The sequence below is a fragment of the Amphimedon queenslandica genome, unplaced genomic scaffold (genome assembly GCF_000090795.2).
Source record: "Amphimedon queenslandica unplaced genomic scaffold, v1.1 AMPQUscaffold_13428, whole genome shotgun sequence".
Lineage (NCBI taxonomy): Eukaryota > Metazoa > Porifera > Demospongiae > Haplosclerida > Niphatidae > Amphimedon > Amphimedon queenslandica.
The window spans coordinates 78,008-85,239 of record NW_003546336.1 but is presented as its reverse complement, the minus strand read 5'-3'; positions in this window follow the sequence as shown (position 1 = coordinate 85,239).

The window sequence follows — 7,232 nt, the reverse complement described above, 5'->3', positions numbered from 1 at the left end:
TAAAATTCTAATAATTACACATGCAGACAAGAGATAATTGTTATCAATGGGTCATTCCATAGGCATTTATTTGAGTAGGCCCCTTATTTGCGGGAATACAGTATGCTCATTGTATTTTAGAATCATGCTTTTAGATCAAAAGATAAAGGTAAAAAAAGAGAATTTGTAGCCTTAAGTATAATCTGTATGAAATTGTCACAATAGTGAAATCAAGTGATTCCAACAAGTACTGAGGTGAATTTGTCATTTAAAAAAGTTTTTAGTAAAATTAAAAAATATATTTTATCAAATTTTTTTTTAATACAGTATTATTATCTTAATTAAAACAATTATAGGACGACCTGGGGGCTACGCCCCCAGGTCGAAAAAATAACAAGTATTAAAAATTTTGTTCCAGTGAGCGGGCAGGAAAGGAGGAACTATAAATTCAATTGGAGTGGCCTTACTGTATTTTTATGTAATTGATAATTTTTATTTAGTATTCAATTAACAAAAATCATCACAGCACCAATTATTTTTAGTTTAAGTTCAATGCTATTTTAATTTTATTCAAGTAGCTTCATTAATGGTCTTGATTGTTGCCACCTTCATTTGTCTCCCCTTCAGTAACATCAGTAAGCCCTTCGCATTCTTCATTTTTTGTATTTTTTTTATTTTTCATATTTTTGCACACAATAATACTAACAATAACGCTAACAATAAGACATATTAGTAATAATATAACAACACCTGATACTATTGATATGATGATAACTATAATAACATATAATACATATTATAGTAATTACATCTATTATACTAACCAGTATTAATATTACCACTTGTTGAAACAGGTGTCGATGTTGGTACAGTAGTAGTGGCACTTGTGATAGTAGGATATGTATCTATTAATGTAATACTCGAGTATATAATATAGACACACATCTATACTTACCGAATGCTAGTATAAATGGTTCACTACTACCAGCCTCATTACTAAATACAATACTGATATTACACTGTTGATACTGAGGGACTGTTATTAATCCTGTTATATTGATCTTTTGTTTTATTAAGTAAGTTGTACTGCTATCAGTTCCATTATTACATATTACAGTAACTGTAACATGTTCAGGAGCTTCGCCAGTGCACTTTAGTGTTATCTATTAATTAATATAATTATTATAATGAGACACCGATGGTGCATTGGCCTCGCCAAAACAAAAAAAAACAATATTAATTTTGTTTTACATGTATGATTTCAAAACTATATTTTGTCCTGCATATTATAGTCCTTGCCCACACTAATCACTGGCAAGGCCGATGATAATAATATTAAATAACATACTGGAATATAGAACTGGATAATAATTTGATCTTGTGTATAAGAAAGTATGTCAAGTGATGTGTTTTCAACAGCTCTAGGTACTATAACAGTGTAACAAACAACTATTTAAGTGTATGTACCTCTTTGATATGAGAATGTATCATTATTAGATATTCCTTCTCCTAACTCATAAACTCCAGTTATAACATATGTATAACGATGAATAAATAAATTATTATCCACAAACTGAAAACTGGTATCATATACTGATACAGTATCCACTAGACTACCAGTAATAGCATCATATATCCTTAGTACGTAATACAGTATAGGTACTCTATCATCAACTGTAGGAGCAGTCCATGTTATATCAATAGTAGAACAGTTGTCAATTGAAGAGCTAATGTTAGTAACTGGTCCAAGAAAACCTAGTGTATAAGTTGTTTATATAGATGATGAAATCTTATAGCTAGTAATTTTGGAGGGAAATTTTGACGAATTTAATTTGGCATCATTCACCAAAATATACCGTATAAGATGAAATGTTGATGGGGATTTTATATTGGCGGATTGACGAATTTTTATAAAAACGCCAAAATAAAATCCGCAAGCAATAATTCCATTCATGCGTGTGACCACACCCACATTAATTTTAGTTAAAAGCATGGTTAAAAGCAGCTAGCTAACATGGCTTTACTAGCTATGTTTCTTTAAGCCAGTCTCTTATAAACCAGGTGATAAAGAATACAATCTTCCAGAAAAGGTACAGTCTTTCTCTGATAATAATGTTCTCCACGAACCACAACCGCTTAAGTAAAACCCCGCCTAAGGGTGGGGATATAATTAAATTGTTAGAAACCGCCAATATTAAATCCGCCAATATAAGCTAGCCATCACAAAACCACCAAAGAAAACTCCCGCCAACAAATCATCTTATACAGTAACACACCATTTTTGACAATATACCACAAATTAAAACTCTCCAAATTAAAAATTGCTAAAATGTCCCCTTCAAAACTACCAGTTACTTACCAAATGCAAAAGATAGCATGTCATTAAAAGTTCCTTTATCATTACTCAAGGATACATTAACAATAAATGTATCAATAATGTCAAGTAACAATATTGAACTAGTACTTCCAGTTACAACCATCAGTTGATCATTAACTTGTGTTGATATTCTAGTATTTTTGATTACTATGTCATCAGTATTAAGTATACTAACATCAATACTATTAGGATACTCTCCTTTACATATGATGCTGACCTATAAGTGTGTGTGTGTGTGTGTGTGTGTGTGTGTGTGTGTGTGTGTGTGTGTGTGTATGTTAAGCAAAATGAGACACCATTGGAAAAAATTACAAATCTTTCCTACATTAATTTACGGTAAAGTAGAAAAATCAAGAGTATCTATTCTTGATAAAATATGCATAAATTATTTGATTTGCTTCGCTTTGATTGCTAATTTAGACCTGACTTTGAGGGTTGTCAAATCTTATAATTGCTATAAGTAAATTTTAATTTTATCAAGCCTGATGTCTGTTGCAACAGTAGTGGAGATAGAAATCAGGTCTATCTCTACAACAGTTGTATGCTAACCACAAAATAAACACAACACCTACAACTAAGCCAAGCCAGCTTTAGGCTCTATTCCTTCCATTTAAGCATCTGAAGTTCATAGACTTGGGCTACTCTTCCTAAAGGAAACTTAGGAGGTGACTTTTAGGCAATCATCACTTTAAAACAAAAAAGGTTACATTTTAGAAAAGTTTTTGCATATCTCAAGAGATACTATAACTTGAAACACAAAAATCTGACTACATTTGGCAAAATTGTTGGCTTTGGTGCTTTGCACTGGCTTGATAAGGCAGATAGCTTGTGGAAATAACTATGAGCTTAGAGAACCCTTGTCTAAAACCATAAAACCTGCAACTTGGTCTGTGGAGTGATCATAATCTTCGCCCACAGTCATGCATGCAATTATGTACTATCATGCAATGATATACTTACATCAATACTGATATTCAGTGATATTTGCTGTCCATCAACTACTGGTACCACTGATACAGGAGGAGTAATGAGAGGAACTGAAAGATACGCTGTGAACATACATGAAGCCATAATAATGCTAACCTGTTTCATAATAAAATTTAATGTTCTTAGATGAACCTATTCCAACATCATTAATAGGAGAAACTGATACATTATTTAATATACAAGGATCAGGATTAGTAGCTGATACTATAATATTAGTATTATTATCAGTAGTAGTAATGTTCACTATTCCATTGACAAGTATATAGTATCCAGTGATAGGTACATTATCCAGTGTATAAGGAGCTGTCCATGTTAATAATACACTGGATCCATTAATAAAGGTATAATCCAGATCAACAACACTATCCAATAAACCTAAAAAATAAAATAATGATCCTAGGGCTGCAGTCTACATTTTTGTGTAAATGAGGTTTACTATATAATCATGGACACCGGGCCAAATGGAAAATTTATTACTGCAAAACTTTTCACCTAGCACTGCTGTACTTAATTGTTTGCGCTGCTTCAAGAATTGTAAATATTAATGCTACATTGTAAATTTCCAATTTTTCTCCCTAAAGTATATATTTCTTTTAAAATCTTAAATTCTTGAGGATTTGCTTTACTAAAATGAATTTAGACATTGTATATCCTGTTTACTCTTTCTCTATTCTCATACTATAAAGCAGATATAGTATACTTATATTTAAAATAGCTATTGTACAAATTCTTGTTTACAGGTGCAAAAGAATTATTGCAGGTTTGTTTTTTGGTTATGGATGTTCAATGTCATGCATTGATTCTACATAGCTTATACAAAGAAGGATTTTAAGAAAACTAGTCCGGCTAATGTTTAATTTTGAGCTGGGTGATGCATTGCATGCAAATTTGCAAAAAAGCTTTGTTGACTGATATAGTTTTTTTGGTGATAAGTATAGCTTCCCAAACTGTTCTTGTCAATGGTTCAAAGCTGATCAATTTGACCAGTCACAAAAATTTTAGAATGTTTTAAAAATTTTTAGTAAGATTATTTTTGTGGTAAAATTTTTATTGCTTTCAGCCTATTCCTGACTTTTATTTGCAGCCAATGTTTTTAATACTCATGAATCCAGCTGAAAGTACTTCTATAAGGCTACTCCAACATAATAATTATTCCACTGTTTCCTGTTCCTGATGCAAGCAAGTTTGTGTGCTTAAAGCTAAACTGCATGCGTAATACATTGTAAATTATGATGCGACACCACACAGGCAGCCTGAGTCAGGTACAAGAAAGATAATTATGAATTATATTGGAGTGGCCTAAAAGTCTTCCATTTTCCATTTTTTACACAAAGACACACTAACCTTGTATCATTAATATTGCTATATTACTGAATACTGTATCAGGAGGTTCATCAGTAATAGCTATACACTTCACTTCAGTATTATTATTATAATCATAGGCTATCGCTGTTAGCTCTGCTCTTTCAGCACCACCATTATTTATAGTTGATGTTGTTACACTAAATCCTTTGCGTTTAAGATCTCTATTAGTAGCTTGTTCATTATTAACTCTGACAACAAGTTCATCATTAGTTCCTTCACAAGAGAAGACAACAGTAGAGTTGAGAGTTGTATTAATAGACACCGGCTGAACAGTTATACCTATTATTAATTGTATTATGTTATTGTAGTATTTTATATGAACTCACTAGCACAATCAAACAACTGAAGACAAAGTGCAATTAAAAACATAGTCCTTATAGTTACAGAAACGCAGACCATTATTGATGTGAGTTGTACGGGCCGTACTGCTGATATAGCCTCGCCGTCTAGTCTCTCTATAAGGGGCAAGAACCATAGACACTGTATCTATGCATAAAACAACTGTGCTAGTCAGCTGACCTGCACGTATGTGTTTGTAGTAGTCTAGATTTTATGATAACTATTCTATTTATGATCGAGCTATGCTTGCTGTATCATGCTAGTTAGCTTGCATGAAACGTGGCCACTCCTTCCTCTTAGACTAGTCGACGCGTCGCTGTCAAGTCACTGTTTTTGTCCTCTGTTTTGTCATACAGATAGTTTTGTCTTTAAGAATGGTCTTGAATCTAATTTTCCTTCTTTTGCTGCAATACATTGATTGTTCTGGTAAGTAGATCTAATATATATAGGGTACATAATTTTTATTTCATTTTATCTCATTCTTTTTTATTATATATAATAGATATAACAGTGCAGCCAGTATCTATTAATACAACACTCAACTCTACTATTGTCTTCTCTTGTGAAGGAATTGGTGATGATCTTTCCTTCAGGGTTAATAATACACCAGCTACTAACATAGATGTTAAAGCTAAAGGATTCAGTGAGACAGTATCTAATAATGGTGGTACTAGAGAAGCAGAGCTACAAGCAATAGCCTATGATAATAATAATAATACTGAAGTGAAGTGTAGAGCTCTTACTGATAAACCTGCTGATATAGCATTCAGTAATACAACAATATTAATGATACAAGGTTAGAGTAATAGCCATTGTGTTATTGTAAACCAGCCTTTATGTGCAGTGGCGGATCTAGGGGGCGGATCTAGGGGGGGGGGGTTGCTGGGGTTGGAACCCCCAAGACATTCTGACTCATAAATTTTAATGTTTTCATTGCTGCAATAGTGGTAGAAGTGCTAACCACCTAGTTTATATAGCAACATTACTGTGGTTAATGAATATACTTAACAAAACAAGAGCTCCAAAAATGGGGGAAATGTTAATTTTACCGTGATTTTAACCACAAAATCGCTCCAAAAAAAGGGGTGTGGTCAAAATCGCGGAGCGCTTTGCATGCCATTTTATTTTACAACCCTCCCATTTCCAAAATCCTGGATCCGCCCCTGATATGCCTTTGTCAAGCCCTACTACCTCAAGTATCGGAGCAAAATTCCCATCCGTGGGCCCATCTCAGAGTAACAACCCTCCTACCAAATTGGGTAATGGGGCTTGACATTGATATGCACATTAGTGAGCCCCACACTAATTTTTCAAGTCTATTTCAATTGGTCTCGTTTTAGTCTCATCCCAGTGACATATCCAAGGGGGGGCTTGAGCACCCCCTCATGGCTGGGCTCAGAAAAAAATCACTCAAGTCCTGGACTCTTGCATCACTACCAAGCCTCTTAACAAAGTTATCTAGCCCCCTGATCATATTTCAGCAGTTTCCAGTGCTTTAAGAAGTGATCAGAAGAACCAGTATGCTTGAAATTATCTTGACCCCACCCAAAATTTACGAAAATGAAGGAAAATGCCATTTTACTGCTGTAAAAAGGGGGTGTAGCCAAAATTGCGGAGCGCGCTTAAGCATGCCCTCAGCACCCCCCTTTCTGAATTTCTATATACGCCCCTGCACCTCACTCCTTTACTATTGGAAAACAATATTTAATTTAGTATAATTATTTTACACTATAACACTAAGGAGAAGAGCTAGTAGATTGTAGATTCTAATATTTATTATTTACTCAAGAGGTGTATGATCATGGTATTTTTTCATAATTAATGATGACTAGCAATGTTTACACTTACCTAGTTATTCACTTCTTTAGGTCTATTGGATAGTGTTGTTGATCTGGATTATACCTTTATTAATGGATCCAGTGTATTATTAACATGGACAGCTCCTTATACACTGGATAATGTACCTATCACTGGATACTATATAGTCAATGGATTAGTGAACATTACTACTACTGATGATAATACTAATATTACATTAACTACTAACCCTGATCCTTGTATATTGAATAATGTATCAGTTTCTCCTATTAATGATGTTGGAATAGGTTCATCTAGTAACATTAAATTTTATTATGAAACGAGGTTAGCATTATTATGGCTTCATGTATGTTCACAGCGTATCTTC